Source organism: Loxodonta africana, chromosome 16, assembly GCF_030014295.1.
Source record: "Loxodonta africana isolate mLoxAfr1 chromosome 16, mLoxAfr1.hap2, whole genome shotgun sequence".
Classification (NCBI taxonomy): Eukaryota; Metazoa; Chordata; class Mammalia; order Proboscidea; family Elephantidae; genus Loxodonta; species Loxodonta africana.
This window is the reverse complement of record NC_087357.1, coordinates 26,623,495-26,643,944: the sequence shown is the minus strand read 5'-3', so window position 1 is coordinate 26,643,944 and position 20,450 is coordinate 26,623,495.

The following is a 20,450-nucleotide window of genomic DNA, read 5'->3' as shown; positions in this document are numbered from 1 at the left end:
TCTATTCTTCCAATTCCACAAAGAGTAAGCAGGAGTAACAGTCAAAATACGTAATAGTCACAAACCTTGGACATCAACCACCCAGAAAGGATGCCAACCCACAGTGCTTGATCTGGGTCATGAGAATTCTTTAGTTAATCAAATCATGTGACTTCTCCTTCAAATTATGGTGGGACAGCCAGACAATAAGTAAAATAAGAAAAATACATTGTATATTGAAATTATACAATTTTTGCTGACACATGAAACTTCCATTTCCAGAGATATCAGAATAAAGCCTGGATTTGGCCTTCTGCAATAAATAACAAGAAAACAAGGACAGAATATATGAAATAACTCTTTTAAAAGACATTACAAAACAGGAACTTCAGGACTGTGTTTCCTGAGAGTAGAGAAACAAATTAGTTGACCCCTATAATTACCCCAACTATTTTGCTAGGAAATTTCACTTCAGACTGAATGAAAAAACAGCTTCTAGAGAAAGAACAGATACATGGGAACTCTAAGCTTAAAAATACTTAACATTGGTCCTGCCAGCCAAATTGGGAATAAAACACCTGTGACTTTCAGTAGATACTCCAGAAAGATCAAACCTTATTTATATGGATAAATTAGTTTTAGATATAGGCTACTCCAGACTTGCATTAACAAGCATTAAAAAAGCCTCCAAATAAAATCAAACTGATTAACATGCAAATTAACTGCCAGCTAAAACTCTATTTAAAAACAATATTTGCAATAGCTAGCATCTAATAAAAAAAAGTACTACACACGGAAAGAAGAAGGATAATGTCCTATAACTAATATAAAAAAAGTAAAAAATAGAACTGGGAAGAACAGAAATGATGGAATTAGCTAAGATTTTCAAGGAGCGAGTATAGTAGTTAAGAGCTTGGCTGCTAACCAAAAGATCAGCAGTTCGAATTCACTAGTCGCACCTTGGAAACCCTATGGAGCAGTACTACTCTGTCCTATAGGGTCGCTGAGCCAGAATGGACTCGATGGCAATGGTTTTATTATTATTATTATTGTGAATATGTACGAGGATTTAAAAGAAAACATGAATAAAATGAAAAAAAATGGAAGAGATGAAAATAAAATATGCAAGGTTGGAAATGCAGACATTCACAGGACAGGCTTAAAAACAGATTAAGCACTGTAGAAGGAAAGACCAGTGAAACTAGATACATATGAAGAGACACTATTCAAACTGAATGACAGAAAACCAAAAAAAAACAACAAAAAAACAAACTCATTGCCATCGAGTTGATTCTGACTCATAGCGACCCTATAGGACAGAGTAGAACTGCCCCATACAGTTTCCAAGGAGCTCCTGGTGGATTTGAACTGCTGACCTTTTGGTTAGCAGCCATAGCACTTAACCACTATGCACCAGGGTTTCCTAATGACAGAATAAAAGGCTAAAAGATGAACAGATTCTCAGTATTCTGTTAGGCAATTTCAAGAAGCCTGTTGTTGTTGTTAGGTGCTGTCAAGTCAGTTTTAACTCATAGCGACCCTATGTACAACAGAAAAAAACACTGCCTGGTCCTGTGCCATCTTCACAACTCTAGTTATTCTTGAACCCATTGTTGCAGCCACCGTGTCAGTCTATCTCATTGAGGCTCTTCCTTTTTTTCGTTGACTCTCTTTCAAGCATAATGTCCTTCTCCAGGGAATGATCCCTCCTGATAACATGACCAAAGTATGTGAGACATCATCTCGCCATTTTTGCTTCTAAGGTGCACTCTGGCTGTACTTTTTCCAAGAGAGATTGTTCATTCTTTTGGCAGTCCGTGGTATATTCAACATTCTTTGCCAACACCATAATTCAAAGGCATCAATTCTTCTTCTGCCTTCCTTACTCATTGTCCAGCTTTCAGATGCAAAAAGTCTAGTATATACCTAATTGGAATACCAGAAGAAAGGGGAGTTATAAAAGATATTTATAGAAGTAATGGCTTTTTTTCCCCCTTTAATGTGATGAGAAAATAAGTCTTTATATCTGAGAAGCTGAAGAAATCAACAAAGCTGTATCATAACCAATACCGGAAAAACAGTGCTAAAATTTGTTAGAAGGAGCTATTAAAAAGAGAGAGAAAGAGAGAAGCTGTATATAAGGATGCAGTGGGGTGAATTGTGTTTCCCAGAAAGATATGTTGAAGTCCTAGCCCCTGATACCTGTGAATGTGACTTTATTTGGCCATAGAGTCTTTGCAGGTGTAATCAGGATGGCGTCATACTGGATTAGCATGGGCCCTAAATTGAATGACTGGTGTCTTTATAAGGAAAGATTCGGAGACTCAGAGAATAAATTCATGTGAAGAATAAAGGCAGAGTTTGGAGTTAGGTTGCCACAAGCCAAAGAACACCAAAAATTTCAGAAACCACCAGAAGCTAGAAGAGACATAGGAAAATGCTTTCCTACAGCTTTCATAAGGGAGCATGGCCCTGCTAACACCCTGATTTCAGGCTTCTAGCCTCTAGAATTGTGAGAAAATAGATTTCAGTTGTTTTTAGCCACCCAGTTTGTGATAATTTGTTATGACAGCCCTAAGAAACTAATACGAGTTAAAAATAGAAATAGCCTCTGACTTTGCAACAGTAACAATACAAGCTAGGAGAAAATGTAACAACATTTTAAAGAGCTGAAAACAAAATTGTCAACCTTGAATTCTATACTGAGTAAAAATATTCTGTAAAAATGAATACAAAATAAATATATTTTCAGGCAAGCAAATGCTAAAATAAGATTCACTTTCATCACACCAGTACTAGAAGAAATCTTGAAGTTCTAGAGGGTGAAGTAAAATGATGCTAGCTGGAAAGACATTCTTATCTATGTAAAGAGATAAACATAATCAAAACGGTAAATATAAAATACTTCATCTCATTTCAAAAATCATTTATTTAAAATCAAACCTTTTAGAGCAAGAACAATAATATATTATGGGTTAATGCAATATGTAGAAGTAAAATATATGAAGATTCAATGTTAAATATTTTCTATATGGATATCCAATTGCTTTGGCATAATTCTTTGAAAATGATTTCCTTAATTCATTGAATTGCCTTGGCACTTTTATTAAAATTAATTGAAACCACTTCTACTACAGAAAGACAGAGTACATATATTTTTCCCTATTCCTTTTATTAAGCACAACTAAAAACCTGGGCATTTGATATAAAAACAAACAGAGGAAGACACTTAAAGGTAAGAAAATAAAGACATATGGGCTAGGGACCTCAGAACCTAAGGATGTCATTGTGATGAGTTCCCTGGGTTTTGTTTTTGCTTCATATACCACACATTTAGAACTGATGAAGCCAGCAATCCTGAAACCTCACAGGTGCAGACAAAAAGAAAGCTTCAACAAAACCTTCTCTCTCTAGCAAAAGGACTGGGAAAGGGATAGTCCAAAAAGAGAGAATTAATTTTAGACAATAACCACTCTACATCTCCCAACTACTAGGAAAAAAATATAAAAAGTATAGCCCCACCACCACAGTATCCCAGCAAAGGCTGGGTGGGAGCCTCAACTTCCACACTTGCCAGGCTGTACCAAAGCAATCCAAACCCCTTGAAGATGAAGATGTGGCATCAAGACAGCCAAGTAGGAAGTTGGAACTTTCATCCATGCTGTATGGTAACAGACTATTCATCTCCTCCCCCAGTGTCATTGAAGGCCATATGAGGAGCCTGGACTTCCAGCCTCACTGAGCAGTAATGTGTAACACCTCTCCCTCTGTGCTGGAGCTATGTCAGAGGGAGACAGTGAAAACAGAAAATTTAAGTAAGATTCAGAGTCTCCTAACATGATAATCCAAATGTCTGAGTTTCAACTGAAAATCACTCATCGTAGTAAAAACTAGGAAAATCTAACCTTGAATGAAAAAAGACAATCAATAAACACCAATACCAAGATGACAGACATGATAGAATTACCTGACAAAAATTTTAAAGCAACCATCATAAAATTTCTTCAAGAAGCACCTACAAAAACCCTCAAAACAAATGAAAGAATAGAGTCTCAGAAGAGCAGTAGAAAGTCTCAGCAACAACAAAAAGATATAAAGAACCAAAAGAAATTATTAGAATGGAAACATATATTATCAAATAAAAAACTCAATAGATAGTCTTGAAAGAAGAATGGAAGGGACAGAGGAAAAAATGTGGTGAACTGTAAGAAAGAGCAGCTCTATCTGAACAACAGAGACAAAATAGGCTGGAAAAAAATGAACATTGCAGCAGGGACCTGTGGGGCTATATCAAAAGATCTAACATTTATATCACTGGAGTCTCAGAAGAGAAGACAGAGAGTGGGACTGAAAAAGTAATCATAGAAAAAATGGCTCAAGTTTTTACAAATTTGGCTAACAATGTAAATCTAAAGATTTAAGAAGCTGAATGAACCCCAAACAGGGATAAACCCAAAGAAAACCATCCCAAGGAACATCATAATCAAATTTATAAAGTCTAAAGAAAAAGTCTTGGCAAGCAGCAAGAGAGAATATACACTGTACCTAAAGGAGAAAACCAAATCAAATGGCAGTAGGTTTCTCATCAGAAATCATGGATATGAGAAAGTTACAGCACTTTTCAAGAGCTAGAGAATTTGTCATCAGCAGAACTACTCTAAAAATATGGCTAAAAGAAGTTCTGTCAAAAGGAAAATAATACAAGAAGGAATATTGAAACATTAAGATGGAAGAACAATGGAAAGGTAAAACATCGATAACTACATTTTCCTTCTCTTCTTGGCTTTCCAAAATCATGTTTGATGCTTCAGGCAAAAATTATAAAACTGTCTAATGTGATTCTAATTTATGGGTAGAAAATATTTAAGACAATTATATTATGAATGGGGTATGGTAAAGGGATATAAATGAAGATAGGATTTCTACACTTCACTCAAATTGGCAAAATGATGACACCAATAGACTGAGCTAACTTACACAGTTGTGTATATGTAATACCAAGTTAAGTAATATAATACTAAGGGCAATGAGTAAAAAAGCTATGTAAATAAATACCAAATTAAGTAATATAATACTAATAAAAAAGCTATGCAAATACATAGGCACAAAAACAGTACAGGTAAATTAAATGAAATTATGAAAGTTCAAGTAACTCAAAAGAAGGCAGGAGAAAGAAAATAGTAAAATGATCAAGGGAGAACAAATAGAAATAATCTAAACACATCACCTAAAAGAAAAGATTGGCAGATTGGATTAAAAACATGACCAAATTATATGCTGTCTGCAAGAAATTTACTTCAAATATAACAATATAAGTACATTGAAAGTAAAATAATATAGCTCTATTATGCAAGTCATAATGAAAAGAAAATAGAAGTTGCTATAATATATATATATATATATATGTAATTGCCAGAGACAGAGAGGAACATTACATAATTATAAAAGGGTCAATCCACTTGAAGATATAGCAATCCTAAATACATGTACCAAATAAAATATATAAAGCAAAAACTGATATAACTGAAAGGAGAAGTAGACAAATCCAAAATTGTAGTTGGAAACTTCAACACCTCTTCTTCAACAACTGATAGAACAACTATATAGAAAATCAGCAAAAATATAGAATAACCCAACAAGTATACCAGCAAATAAATCTAAACTGGTATTTATGGAATACGCCAAAAAAAAAAAAAAAAATACACATGACTTTCAAGTGTTCACAAAACATATACCAAGACAGGCCATATACTGTGCCATAAAACATACTTCGATGAATTTATAAAACTTATAGAATTACCATATGATCCAGTGGTTCTACTCCTAGGTATATACCTAAGGGACTCGAAAGCAGTGATGGGAATAGACATATGTACACCAATGTTAATTACAGCACTATTCACAATAGCCAAAAGGCGGAAACCATCTAAATTCCCATCAGTGGACAAATGGATAAGGAAACTGTGGTATGTATACATACATACAATGGAATACTGCTCAGCCATAAAGATAAATGAAGTCTTAATACATGCTATAACATGGTTATACACTGAAAACATTATGCTGACTGAAATAAGTCAAAGACAAAAAGCAAATACTGTATCATCTCACTCATATGAAATAAGATTAGGCAAAAGTTCAGAGATCAAAGTCTGTGAGTGATTACCAGGGGCAGAATGTAGGGGCAGAGGGGGCATTGTTTTGGAAGCAACGAGTATCTGTTTATGGTGACAGGAAACTTGGCATCAATTAAGGGCAATGAGTACATAACATGACTAAGGCAATTGATATCACTAAGCTGTACGCCTGGAAAAGTTTGAATTGGCAAATGCTGTATTATAGATAAGAAGCCCTGGTGGGTTAGTGGTTAAGTGCTTGGCTCCTAGCCAAGAGGTCAATGGTTCGAAATCTCTGGCCACTCCACAGGAGAAAGATGTGACAGTATGCTTCTGTAAAGATTACAGCCTTGGAAGCCCTATGGGGCAGTTCTACTCTGTCACACAGGGTTGCTATGAATAGGGATTGACTCAACAGCAACGGGTTTGGTTTTTGGTTTTACGGGGTGTGTATATATAGTGTCTGTGAGTATTTACTTATTTATTTATTTTACAACAGCAGCAACAAAAGAGCAGCTACTGATGCTGTTTATTTATGTACAATCAAACAACTCACAAGACTTGATTTCTTGGTTTGGAGGTATAGGGCCATAATTTCATGGGGGAGCCCCGTCAAAATTGGCCTAATATTTTTAGTATTTCAGTTCTACCTCCTGTTTTGTTGCATAGCGGTTGTTGCATAGTACTAGGGGTTTAATAGCTTGCGAGCGACCATTGAACAATTGGTCATTACATACTGCAATAGCAGAGGAAGAAGAAGAGACAGGAACAGGAGGAGGAACTGGAATGTGCGTCTAAATGTCTCCGTGATCAACTGCCTACTTTGCAGTGAGATCAGAAGAACTGGATGTGCCCGGCTAACATTACCGAAAGTTCTGATCAAGGTTATGTAGACGAATCCTAATCAAAACGGGAAAACACGTAACAGATTTTCAAGTTCTTACAAAATCCAGAATTTTCAGAGCCATTGAGCCTGGATGACCTATCCCTCACCAAAAACAAACCAACTATTGTCATGTAAAAAAAAAAGATAATCTTTATACCTTAAACTGCGGGTTTAAACAGAAACTATCCACTGAAGTCCTCTTTAAACTAAACAATTAAAAAAGAAAAACAATAGTTTAGCTTAATTAGTAAAGAATGTCTGCCTTGTGCATTGTGCTGTTTTAGAGAATTAGCAAAGAATGCCTGCTTGAGTAGTGTGCGCTTTTAAAGAACTATTAGGGATCAAACGGCAACTCAAAAAGTTAGATGATAAATTTGGGGGACAGTGAGTTTATGCTAATGGTGGTAAAATAGTCTGGAAACGCATGACAAGAATAGGTGCACATCTCAAAGAATGCCAGCAATATCATTGTATTGTACGTGTAGAAACTGTTGAATTAGTGTACATTTTGCTGTGTATATTTTCACCAGAGGAAAAACTATTAAATAAAAAAAAAAAAAATTGGAGACATAATAATCTCTCGCGTCCAAACCCAATGCTATTCCCAACAGAATGATGTCTAACTGAAGGAAACCCTGTTATGCATGTAAAATAAATTTCTTATCAGTTTGAAGAATTCACATTACTAGTGTATAATATAAATCCAATAGGATGAAGTGTAAATAATATAATTGTATTAGATGTAGAAGATACTGAAATTAATTTACAGAAAAATAGGATGATCTCTGTCCTAGTGAAAACACTAGACTGATGCTCCACTAGAAATTAACATAAGTGTTGTACTGAAGGAAAAAAGACAATCAAGATCATTCCACAAAATGGAGAGACACACGGGCACTCAAACAAGAGGCTACAGCTGGTGCTCTAGCTTGCAGGGAGAGCAGCGAGGTACTTACCAGGCACAGCCACAAATGCAAAATGGTTTCATATCAAGGGGAGGGGGGTTAACAGAGAAGGAAGGAAAATTTACAAGGGATTGTGAAGTTACAAATTTTCCCAACTTCAACTTCTAGCCTAACATCAATCTCATTTCTCAGCACCAACTGACAAAAAAAGGTAATATTTCTAAAGCAAGCCATGTAAAGATTCCTGATGTGGGTGCTTAGTGATTGATTGTAGGCAGGGTTAACCCCCTTTTGAGTCTTTGAAATGTGAAAATAAACCACTTGGTTAGGGAGGAGATTAGATCAACTTCAACTTGTTAGGTGCCATGGAGTCAGTTCTGATTCATAGCAACCCTATGTACAACAGAACGAAACACGGCCCAGCCTTGCGCCATCCTCAAAATTGTTGTTATGCTTGAGCCCATTGTTGCACCCACTGTGTCAATCGTCTCGTTGAGGCTTTTCCTCTTTTTTGTAGACCCTCTACTTTACCAAGTATGATGTCCTTCTCCAGGGTCTGGCCCCTCCTGATAATACGTCCAGAGTATGTGAGATGAAGTCTCATCATCGTTGCTCCTAATGAACATTCAAGCTGTACTTCTTCCAAGACAGCTTTGTTCCTTCTTTTGGCAGTCCATGATATATTCAATATTCTTAACCAGCACCATAATTCAAAGGCATCAGTTCTTCAGTCTTCCTTATTCATTGTCCAGCTTTCACATACACATGAGGCAACTGAAAACATCATGACTTAGGTCAGGCACACCTTAGTTTTTAAGGTGGCATCGTTGCTTTTTAATACGCTAAGGAGTTCTTTTGCAGAAGATTTGCCCAATGCAATGCATTATTTGATTTCTTGACTGCTGCTGCCATGGGCTTTGATTGTGGATCCAAGTAAAATGAAACCCTTTACAACTTCAATATTTTCTCCGTTTATCATGATGTTGCTTATTAGTTTGTTGTGTCCAACTTGAAGCGTTTTGAAATGTAAACATTGCCCATTCAGCTAAGAGAAACTGAGCTAGGGCCTAGGTATTTAACGACAGCAGTTAGGGTAACAAGATTACTTACATAAGCCAAGGCTCAGATCTCTATACTCTTTGTGTCACAAGCAATTAAAACTTTCACAGGAAGCCAACTTATCTTTTGAGAAGGCAGAGGCAGGCTTCAAATGTACTTAAAGCTTAATTTAAAATGGAATTTCAATTTAAGTTTGGGATTAACCATTTCAATTATGCCAAGCAGCCCCAGTTTTAAGGTTTGCTTAAGAGTTCAGCTGCTAACCAAAAGATCAGCAATTTGAATCTATGAGCTGCTCCTTGGAAACACTATGAGGCAGTTCTACTCTGTCCTATAGGGTCGCTATGAGTCAGAATCGACTCTATGGCAATTTTTTTTTTTTTTTAAATACATATCTTAAAAAAAAGGATACTGACAATTTAGGTGAGTTGGATAAATTAATTGAAAAGCACATTAAAGGAATAAAGGAGAAAAATGAAGACCACCTTAATAGTTGAAGTAAAATAATTTACTAAAAATTAATGCTCTTTGTGATGAAAACTTTTAGCAAATTAAGAATACAAAAGAGCTTTTCACTTTCTCCTTGAGATTGGTAACAAGACAAAGATATGAAACTCTATTTTCTATACCAGCAATAAACAAACTGAAGTTTAAATATAAAACACCACTTACAATACCACCAAAAAACTATTAAGGAATCTAGCAAAACCACTCTAAAGAAAACTAAACAATATTAAGAGAATGTAAAGAAGATATAACTAAAAAGAGAAATATACCATATATGTGATTTGTAAAACTGAATACTTTGATATGTCAATTCCTCGTAATTGGTCTACAGAATAAAACAAAAACATATCAATCAAAATTCTAACAGCTTATTTTTGTGAAAATTGAGATGCTAATTCTAAATTCTACATAAAAATACAAAGGACCTAGAAGAGCAAAAATTTTCCTGAGGAAGAAGTCAATGCTGGAGTTTACTACCAGTCAAGAAGACCTATTATAAAGTTATACTAATTAAGGAAGTTAATTAGTATAACTAATACTAATTAATACTGGATTACCCATTAAAATAGTAGACTAAAGATAGAAAAAATAGCCCAATTTAATATAATAAAAAAGTCTAGAAACAGAACAAGAGCATTTGATTTATAACAAAGATGCTGTTGTAATTCAGCAAAGATAGTTGCTTTAATAAATGATGCTGAGTTATACAACATACACAAACTTTGAGATTGATCATAGACATGACATGAAAGGTAAAGCAATATATCTTCTAGAGACAAACTAAAGAAATTATCTCCCTGACTACAGGGTAGGCAAGGATTTCTTAGGCAGAACAAAAAAATTCCTAACAACAACAAAAAAGACAAATTGGATGTTATTAACACCGGGAACTTCTGTTCATCAAAAGACAGCATTAAGAGTGAAAACACAATCCACAGGTTGGAAAGAAATTGTTGTAACAAATGTTTCCGCAAGGGACTCATATCTAGAATATACAAAGAATTCCTACAAATTGGTAACAAAATGGTCGGCAGTGCAAAACGAAACTGAAGAAAACACTTGAACAGATGCTTCACAAAAGAAGATACACTAATGGCCATAAAATTGAATGAAAAATAATTCAACATAAGTAGTTATCAGGAAAATGCAAAGTAAAATTATGAGATACCACTATACTCCCATACATATGATAAAGCTGAAAAGTTCAATACCAGGTATTAGCAAGGCTATGGAACAACTTGAGTCCTCATTTGATGATGGTGAATGTGTAAATTAACTTCTTCAGAAAACTTTTGCCAGTGCTCTTAAAGGTAATCATATATATACATTATACACTGGGATCCAGCAATTCAACCCTTAAGTATATACTAATGGAAGTGAATGTGTTTGTTCATCAAAAGTTATGTTCCACCATGCTCAGAGATGCCCTATTACAATTGGCCGATATTCATACAGCTGGCAAATCCAAACGTTCATCAATATTAGAATGGATAAAGTATGGTCTATCATACAACCAGATATTGAACAACAATGAAAAAAAAAAGAAAAAAGCTATTGCTATACAACGTGGATGAATCTCATAGATGCATTGCTGTGTAAAAAAAAAAAAAAAGACATAAAAGACTGCATATTTAATGATCGCATTTATATAAACTTCAAAACTATGTCAAACTCTTCCATATTAATAGAAGTCAGATTAGTGGTTACCTGTGCAAGTACGGACTAGGAAGGAACACAAAAAGTGTTTCTGTGGTGTAGGAAATTTTAAAAAATTTTTTTCTAGAGCATGGTTGGAGCCATGGTAGCACAGTGGTTAAGAGCTTGGTAGTTCAAATCCATCAGCTGCTCCTTGGAAACCCTATGGGGGCAGTTCTACCCTGTCCTCTAAGGTCACTATAAGTTGGAATTGATTCAATGGCAATGGGGTTTGGTTTGGAATATGGTTACATGGGATTACATAGGTGTAAAATTCACCAGTATGGACATTTAATATTTGTGTACTTCACTGCATATAAAAAAAAAACTCATCAATGAAAATGTTTAAAAAATTATAGGAGTGAAGATCTGGTTAGCCTAGTAGGATCTCATGCTCACCCCTTGACTTGAGCAGTACAGAGCACCTTGACTAAGAATCCTAGCAAAACCTCACATAAGAGAGGAGCTTTCCCAAAGAAATCCAGGGAATTATCACCAAAGGAAGGGGGGAACGCTGGGAAGGCAAATCAACAGGCACCAGATAGGATAATTGCAGGCTTCTAATAACAGCTGGCACTTTAAAAAATTAATAGAATTATTTTTAGAGGAGTTTTAAGTTTACAGAACAATTGTACAGAGTTTATGGGTAGTTCCCATATACCCCCTCTCCCTACACACTGTTTTCTACTGTTATCAACATCTTGGATTTGTGTGGTACATTTGCTACAATTAATGAACTTGTATTGACTCATTATTATTAAAGAAAATCCATAGCTTCCATTATGATCCATGCTTTTGCTGATGACGTTTACTTTTAAGTAAGCGTTTTGCATATTTTATCTCATTTAACCCCCACAAGTATCCTATGAGAAAGTGCTGTCTTTATTCATATTTTGTATTTAAAGACATTGAGACACAGAGCGATCGAGCCTACACAGCCACTTAGAGGCAGATTTGGAATTTGAACCCTGGTTATTTGTCTCCAGGGTCTACCATACAACCACTGTGCTATTCTGCCTCTCAGATATGGACTGTATGTTCAAGGGCAGTGAAATAGACCACATAGACTGGAGTAAAGACAAGCAGGAAAAAGTAAAGGCATGGAAACGTGAAGCTGTTTCCTTATCCCACTTCGTTTGGTTTACTGAAAAGGGGTTCAAACCTCCATTTTGTAAATGAGAAACAAATTTCTGGCTGCAAATTCAGCAAAACCTGGAAGATCATAACACACACACATTATGGTTTCATTTTTAATAACTCATCACATACCATTGTAAGGCAGGAGTCTGCGTTTTTTTCTGAAGTTCAGTATCTTCTTTTTCAAAATCCAGGCTTCAGTGTTTGGGCTACCAAAAGATTTATTTTGCTATTCATGCAAAGATTAGAATTTCTTTTTGGAAGTAGGTAAGATGACTGAGAAAATGTCATTTCAGGTCCCTCATCATAATATTGAAAAGAGTCAAATAATTGGAAAGTTATTTAAGCATTGCAGGCATTATCAGGTAATGGTACAATCAGATACCATGCTTATCTTTGCGTTCACAAACCCAGGTCATTTCACACTGCAAAGGATACCAGACTCTGAAGGGACAAGGAAAAACGACTCGTAAAAGAAATCATTCTGAAATGGCAAGTATACTGATGCCCTCAGGAAATTGCAGCAGCAATCGGAGTTCAATCCAACCAAGGCACTTACTACAGGGCAGAGGAAGGTAATGTCAATAAGAGACCTTATTGGATAGGCCCCTGGAACAGATAAATGTGCAAATGCAAAGCTGATGAGGAAAAAAAAAAAAAAGGTTTGATACTACCCATTAAATGGATCAATATCAATCCACTAACTTTAATCCTTTTATGGCAAGCTTTCATTATAAATCATGACCTGCATTTTTGAAAAATTTACCAATGAAAGTCTAATTTTAAATGAAATTAAGTTGCCTTTATACATTACAAATGCACTTGTCCCTGAATATTGAAACATATTTTTCTCTATTTCTGAACGTTTGCTCACTTACTCAGCCTTATATTTGTACCATTCTGTTCAGTTTATACTACTCTAATTTTTTAAAAATAAGTAGAAGTGATAACAGATATTCATGATCTTTAGTAAATATTTACAATTCATATGAACTCAAATGTATTCCTTTCTGGAGAAACAGTTTCTCAAAGTTATTTCCATATTGATGTCAATATTCTCATTCATATCCACCATAGGTAACCTGGAGAAGAGATTCAATAAGTGTCCACTCAAAGAAACCTCTGAGAGAGAACTACAATGCATGATGGGAACAGGATAATAACAAGAGCACAAATTATATAATATTTTTTAAATCCCTTATAGTAATAGAATATCGAGAATACTTACGTGGTACAGTAAAGAACAAGGATGTTTGCAAAGGTGACTCGATTTGGTCTTTCTGTCCTTAAATGAAGAAAGCAAAAGGTCATTAAAAAGACAAGAAAGAAAAGAACAGGATAGATGTCAAAAGAGACTCTGAAACTTGCCTTAGAACCCAGAGTAGCTAAAATGAATGGAAGAAATGATGAAGTAAAAAAGGTGAACAGAAGATTTCAAAGGGCAGCTCAAGAAGACAAAATGTTATAATGAAATGTGCAAAGACCAGTAGTTAGAAAACCAAAAGGGAAGAACATGCTTGGCATTTCTAAAGCTAAAAGAACCAAAGAAAAAAAAAAGAGCCTTAGGTTGTAATACTAAAGGACTCTATGGGAAATATACTGAATTTTTTATTAATCTAGTGATGCAAAAAGCATCAAAAGAAGATGGAAATAATACAGTCACTGTACCAAAAAGAATTGGTCAATGTTCAACCATTTCAGGGTGTAGCATATGATATAGAACCGATGGTACTGAAGGAAAAAGTCCAAGCTTCACTGAACTCATTGGCAAAAAACAAGTCTCCAGGGATTGACAGAATACCAACTGAGGTGTTTCAACAAACGAATGCAATGCTGGAAGCATTTATGTGTCTATGCCAAGAAATTTGGAAGACAGCCACTTTGTCAACCAACTGGAACAGAACCATATTTGCCCATTTCAAAGAAAGGTGATCCAAAAGAAAGTGTATATTATGGAACAATATCATTAATATCACACACAAGTAAAATTTTGCTGAAGATAATTCAAAAATGTTTGCAGTAGTACAGCAACAAGGAACTTATGGAAATTCAAGTTGGGTTCAGAAGAGGACGCAGAACAAGGGATATCATTGCTGATGTCAGATGGATCTTGGTTGAAAGCAGAGAACATTAGAAAGATGTTTACCTGTGTTTTATTGATTATCCAAAGTCATTCAACTGTGTGGATCATAACAAATTATGGATAACATTGTGAAGAATGGAAATTCCAGAACACTTAATTTTGGTCATGAGGAACCTGTACATAGACCAAGAGACAGTTGTTCTGACAGAACAAGAGCATACTGCGTGGTTTAAAATCAGAAAAAATGTGTGTCAGGGTTATGTCCTTTCACCATATTTATTCAATCTGTATGCTGAGCAAATAATCCAAGAAGCTGGACAATATGAAGAAGAATGCAGCCATCAGGTTTGGAGGATGTCTCATTAACAACCCGTGGTATGCAGATGACACAACCTTGCCTGCTGAAAGTGAAGAAGACTTGAAGCACTTACTAACGAAGATTAAAGACCACAGCATTCCGTAATCTCCAAAACTGGGCCAATAAGCAACGTCATGATAAATGGAGAAAATATTGAAGTTGACAAGGGTTTCATTTTACTTGGATCCATAATCAATGCCATGGAAGCAGCAGTCAAATCAAACAACATACTACATTAGGCAAATCTGCTGCAAAAAACCTCTTTAAAGTATTAAAAAGCAAAGATGTCACTTTGAGGACTAAGGTGTGCCTGACCTAAGCCATGTTATTTTCAATCGCCTCATATGCATGCAAAAGCTGAACAATGAATAAGGAAGACTGAAGAAGAATTGAGGCCTTTGAACTATGGTTTTGGCAAAGAACATTGAGTATACCATGTACTGCCAGAAGAACAAACAAATCCGCCTTGGAAGAAGTGCAGCCAGAATGCTCCTTAGAAGCTAGGATGGGGACTCTTCATCTCATGTATTTTGGACATATTATCAGAAGGGATCAGTTCCCGGAGAAGGACATCATGCTTGGTAAAGAAAAGGGTCAGCGAAAAAGAGGAAGACCCTCAACAAAATGGATTGACACAGTGGCTGCAACAAAGGGCTCAAATGTAGCAATGATTGTGAGAATGATGCAGGACCGGGCGGTGTTTCGTTGTGTTGTACATGAGTCAGAACTGACTCAGTGGGGCTAAGACCAACTAATAACATTCTGGAATATTATGTCTATGTGTGCTGTCCTTCTCCAGGAGAGGGAGTGATATGAAATCTTATTTATAGGAGAAAAAATATTTTATATGTAGATAAAATATTCTACTGGTCTAGCAGAAGTCAGAGTAACCAACTACTTAGGTATATTTTCAACCAGCTGTTCTAAGGCCAAGCTTTCCTTCCTTATCTTTTGAAGAAAATTCCTTCAGTGGCACAGACTTAGATAGCAGAAGTCTTAGGAAGGAAGTCTAAGGTGCACCTGACCTAAGCCACGGTATTTTCAAATCACCTGATATGCATGCAAAAGCTGGACAATAAATAAGGAAGACTGAAGAAGAATTGATGCCTTTGAACTTTGGTGTTGGCAAAGAATATTGAATATATCATTGAATATACTGCATTAATCCCCAATCTTGAGAAAGCAGGAGAAAGTATGATCAGAATCCTATAATAAAACCAATTCTCATAAAACAGGCATAAATTAAAAGAAAACTATCTAGAATGAAAGAAGGTAAGAGAGTTGCGGGAGAGAGGTAATATGAGGCCAGAGATAAGAAAGAGAGACACAGAGCAAAATATGGAGTGAACAGGTACTGAAAAAATTTTCCAGGGAAGTTTCATAAAGACCTCAAGCTAAATAGCAGATATTTAGTGGAAAGAGTTGGCCTTTTTTAACATCGAACAATATATAAGGAGCCCTTTTTAAAATGAAAGGGAGAAATAGAAAAAGAAGGAAAGAGAAAGAGAGGTGGGAGAGAGAATCATCTTGGGCACAAAAATTAAAAAACAAACAAAAACTTCCAGAACAGCAGAAATGTTCAGATATGTACATTCAGCACACATTCAGCAAATTCATTGTTGGAATCTTTATTCCAGGCATTGTTCTAAGTTCTTAAATCCAAAATTTCAAAATCACTCTACCTGGATTACAGCCCAGACTCTAAGCCCTGTAGAAAAAATGTGGCAGCTCTTCCAGGTGATTAGATGGGCATCTGTGTAAAGGCAAAAGCTGAACCAGAGAATCTTCAGGACCTCTCTGATTTCATTATATCTTCAGAAGTCACCCTTCCAAATTGGTTCATTGTTTTTAATTTTCTTCCTCTTCAGGGACTTTCCTCCCCATCTGTTGATGGCTCCCAGAGACAAGTCTGAGTTTTAATATGAGATCTGTGGCCACCCCATTCCCACCCAAGGTGAAGGAGCTTCTGGTCTCGAATTCAGCACACAGGGTGCTCTGAAATCAGAAAACAAGTCTTCAGAAAGCCCAGTTTGGTGCTGCTATGGTTATAGTGAGGGTCACAGATGTAGGCTTGCATGAAATCCAAACAAAAGAGGATCAAGAGGGGATCTGAAGCCGTTTTTTTTGGATGAGAAGCAAATAGAAACACTGTGACCTTTTCTATACAAGAAAAGTACTTGAATAATAATCTTTGGTGGGGAGGGAGTTGCAAATAATTGCTGAGTAAACCAGCCTCTCTGCTGAGCCGTCAAAGAAAGCATCAAGTGAACAAGACAGCAGAGATATCACCCTGTTACACAGTGTAAGTGCACTTTCACTGGGTAATATAAATGCTTTGATGCAACACACACAAAGAATTAACTTTTACAGATCAGCTAGACTCAGGCAACACCAGAAACACAACAGAAGAAGAAAGAGAAGAGGATGAGAGAGGGCCTCAGCACCCTCAAGAAGAATCTTCTACCACTTGTTAAATTCTTACTAGGTATCAGGCATTGTTTGGCAGTTCATGCAAAATGCACACCATTTAATTCTTAGAGAAACCGTATCAGAGGTGAATTATTCTCATTACAAAGATAAAGAAATTGAGTCTCAACGTAAGTTACAGGGCTGTGGTCTCTCAGGTATTTCTATAAACCACTCCCCACGCACACCACCCCCCCCAAAAAAAACGAAACCTGTTGTCGTTGGGTCAATTCTGACTCAGAGAGACCCTATAGGACAGAGTAGAACAGACCCAGGGGTTTCCAAGGAAAGGCTGGTGGATTCAAGCTGAACTCTTAACCACTGTGCCACCAGGACTCTACTTGCTTCTGTAAAAAAAACTGTAGCCATCATTTTATACCCATATCTGCATTATTGCAAAGCCCTTGTTCTTAACCACTCTATTCTCCTCTTAAGAAAGCCACATAATGTAGTTCACAAAGTTTATGTTCCACATTCTAGTTTGACGAGTAGCGTCTAGGGTCTTAAAAGCTTGCCAGTGGCCATCTAAGATACAAATATCAGTCTCATCTTGGCTGGAGCAAAACAGAAAGAAGAAAACCAAAGACCCAGGGAAGAAACTATTCTACAGAACAGTCTACACAAACAATGAAGTCATCTAGTCCAGAAGAACTAGATGATACCTGGCTACCACTAATGACCATTCTGATTAGGGTCACAATAGATGGATCCTGATAGAACAGGAGAAAAATGTGGAAGAGAACTCAAATTCTTTAAAAAATCCCAATTCATTGAACAGGTTGAGACTAAAGGACTCCTCGAGACTGTCGCCCTGAGGTACTCCGTATACCTTGAACTCAAACTACCGCTGGAGGGTAACTTAAAGGTAAATAGCAGATTGACTCATAAAATACAGAATATTACAGTGAATATCTCATAACTTTAAAAAAAATCATCTATACCCCACAGAATCCAAGGTTCAATTAAAGGACTCTCATAAAGAGAGATGAGAAGTGTACTTGTAACAAAAATGTTCTTTAGTGGGGCTCTGATTAATAAATTTGGACACATCCAAATGGAAAAAAAAAAAAAAAAAAGGTCAACAATTACTCTAAAAGAAAGATGAAAGAGTAAAGGGACGGGGAAACCAGATTACTGGAAGTGAAACCTCCAGAAGGGAATTAATGAGAATGTTAAAACATTGTAAAAAATATAACCAATATCTCTGAATGAATGCACAGTCATTGTTAAATGGGAACCTAGCTTGCTGTGGAAACTTTCACCAAAACCATCTTAAAAAAAAAAAAGCCAGTTAGTATTGTCACTGCTCCCTTGTGGAATTAATGCCTAAGTCCTCCCAGATGGGACCCAACTCCAGGAAAGGAAATAAAGTCTCCCACTCCAGGAAGGGTGGCCTTACTTCCCAGTCTGAAAAACAGAGATTTAGTGGGTTGTTGTTACGGTTTTCACCCACTTTGCTCTTTATGGACACATGTCTTTTAGCCATGGCCTGTTAAATGCACATTATATCTTTCTTAAGCCAAAATGGAAATCCATTTAAGTATGTAGCTAAGTTTTATGTTTATATTATTTTTGATTATTCAGCTCTCTCATTCCCCTATGCTCTATAGTATTAAGGAAAATATATTAAGTTAAAAGTATATGAAAATATCTCTGCTAGCAGAGAAGTCTAATTATAGTGAACATGAAAACAGACATTTCCTCTTATGACGAAGTCTCCTATATTGGGTAAGTCTCTTCCTGGAATGTGTTGGAGCGCCATGCTTATTTTGGACCCTTTAGAATTACAGGGAGAGTGCAGAGAATGTCTAGTGGTTACGGGTAAGGTGACTGCCTGATTCTATAATTTATGTGGCTCAAGCTGTAAAGGATCTACAGTTCCAGAAAAAAATAGTGTTTTTAGGTGGCAATGTATTGAGGGTAACCTGGCATGACACAATTTGTTCATAAAACTGATGTTTCCCGATGACAAATACATAATCGATTTGCTCTAAAATCACAAAATGAGTCTCAGTTTACTTCATCACAATCAGATCTAAACATAAAAGCTAGATAAAGTGACTAATGGGGTGCCTGAGTAGCACAAATGGTTAAGATCTCAACTATCAGCCAAAAGGTTGGTGGTTCGAACCCATCCAAAGGCACCTCAGAATACAGTCCTGGCGATCTCCTTCTGAAAAGTCACAGCCTTGAAAACCCTATGGAGCAGTTCTACTTTGCACACAAAGGGTCGCCGTGAGTTTGAGCCAACCTGAAGACAACTATCAGCACCACCGCCTAAGTAACTCCATGACTGTGTAATTTATGTGGCTCAAACCGTAAAGGATCTATAGTTTCAGGAAAAAAAAAAAAAAAAATTGTGTTTTTAGGTAGGAATTTATTGAGGGTGACCTGGAATGACACTACTTGTTCGTAAAGCTGATGTTTCCCTAAGACAAATACATAATCGATTTACTCCAAACTCACAAGATGAACCCCATTCTGTTTCATCAGAATCAGATCTAAGAATAAAAAGTAGATACAGTGATTAACATCAAACACACATATTATACACTCTGGTTAGCCTATCTTTCTACAAATATCATCTTATTTGAGCATCATAATAAACCAGGGGCAGGGCAGGGCAACCTCAGGGAAACTGAAGCTCAGTGTGATTCAGTGACTCTTTGAAGGTCATACAGCTACTTCATTATCCTTTTAGTATACTTTTGATAACACCATTCTAATTTGGCTCCTTCTTACCGCTAAAACTTCATAACACTTAAGTAAGTTGAAGTCTTTGATCAATAATTCAAAAAGTTACTAATTGAATGGAACAAAGTTTATGGATGCATTAAAAGGAATCACTTCTCTAAGAAGCACTACCAAAGGCCATGTGACAGTTACAACTAAGCACACCTTCTCATGATCATTCCTGAACATAAATTATTTAGATTGGGAATTGCATGCCTATTGCTTTTGGCAAAACGCTGATAAATACGTTTCTTCCCAAGCGTGCTCACTAAGCACATTAATATGTATTTTCCCAATTATAATAAACAAATGTATTTCGACCATGAAGAGGTGAAGACATCAGGAAAGTCTTCTCAAGTCCAGGGAAAGAACGAGTTAGTTTGTTGCTTTCAGCAGACTTGCACCATTAGGCCCGTACTTCAAGCATGTCATCTCAGAATAAACATCTTCTGGGAGGTAGCTACAGGAGGCTTCCCTAGCAGAATGAGGACCTGGAATAAGCACCTGAGGTGCTATCAATGAGCAG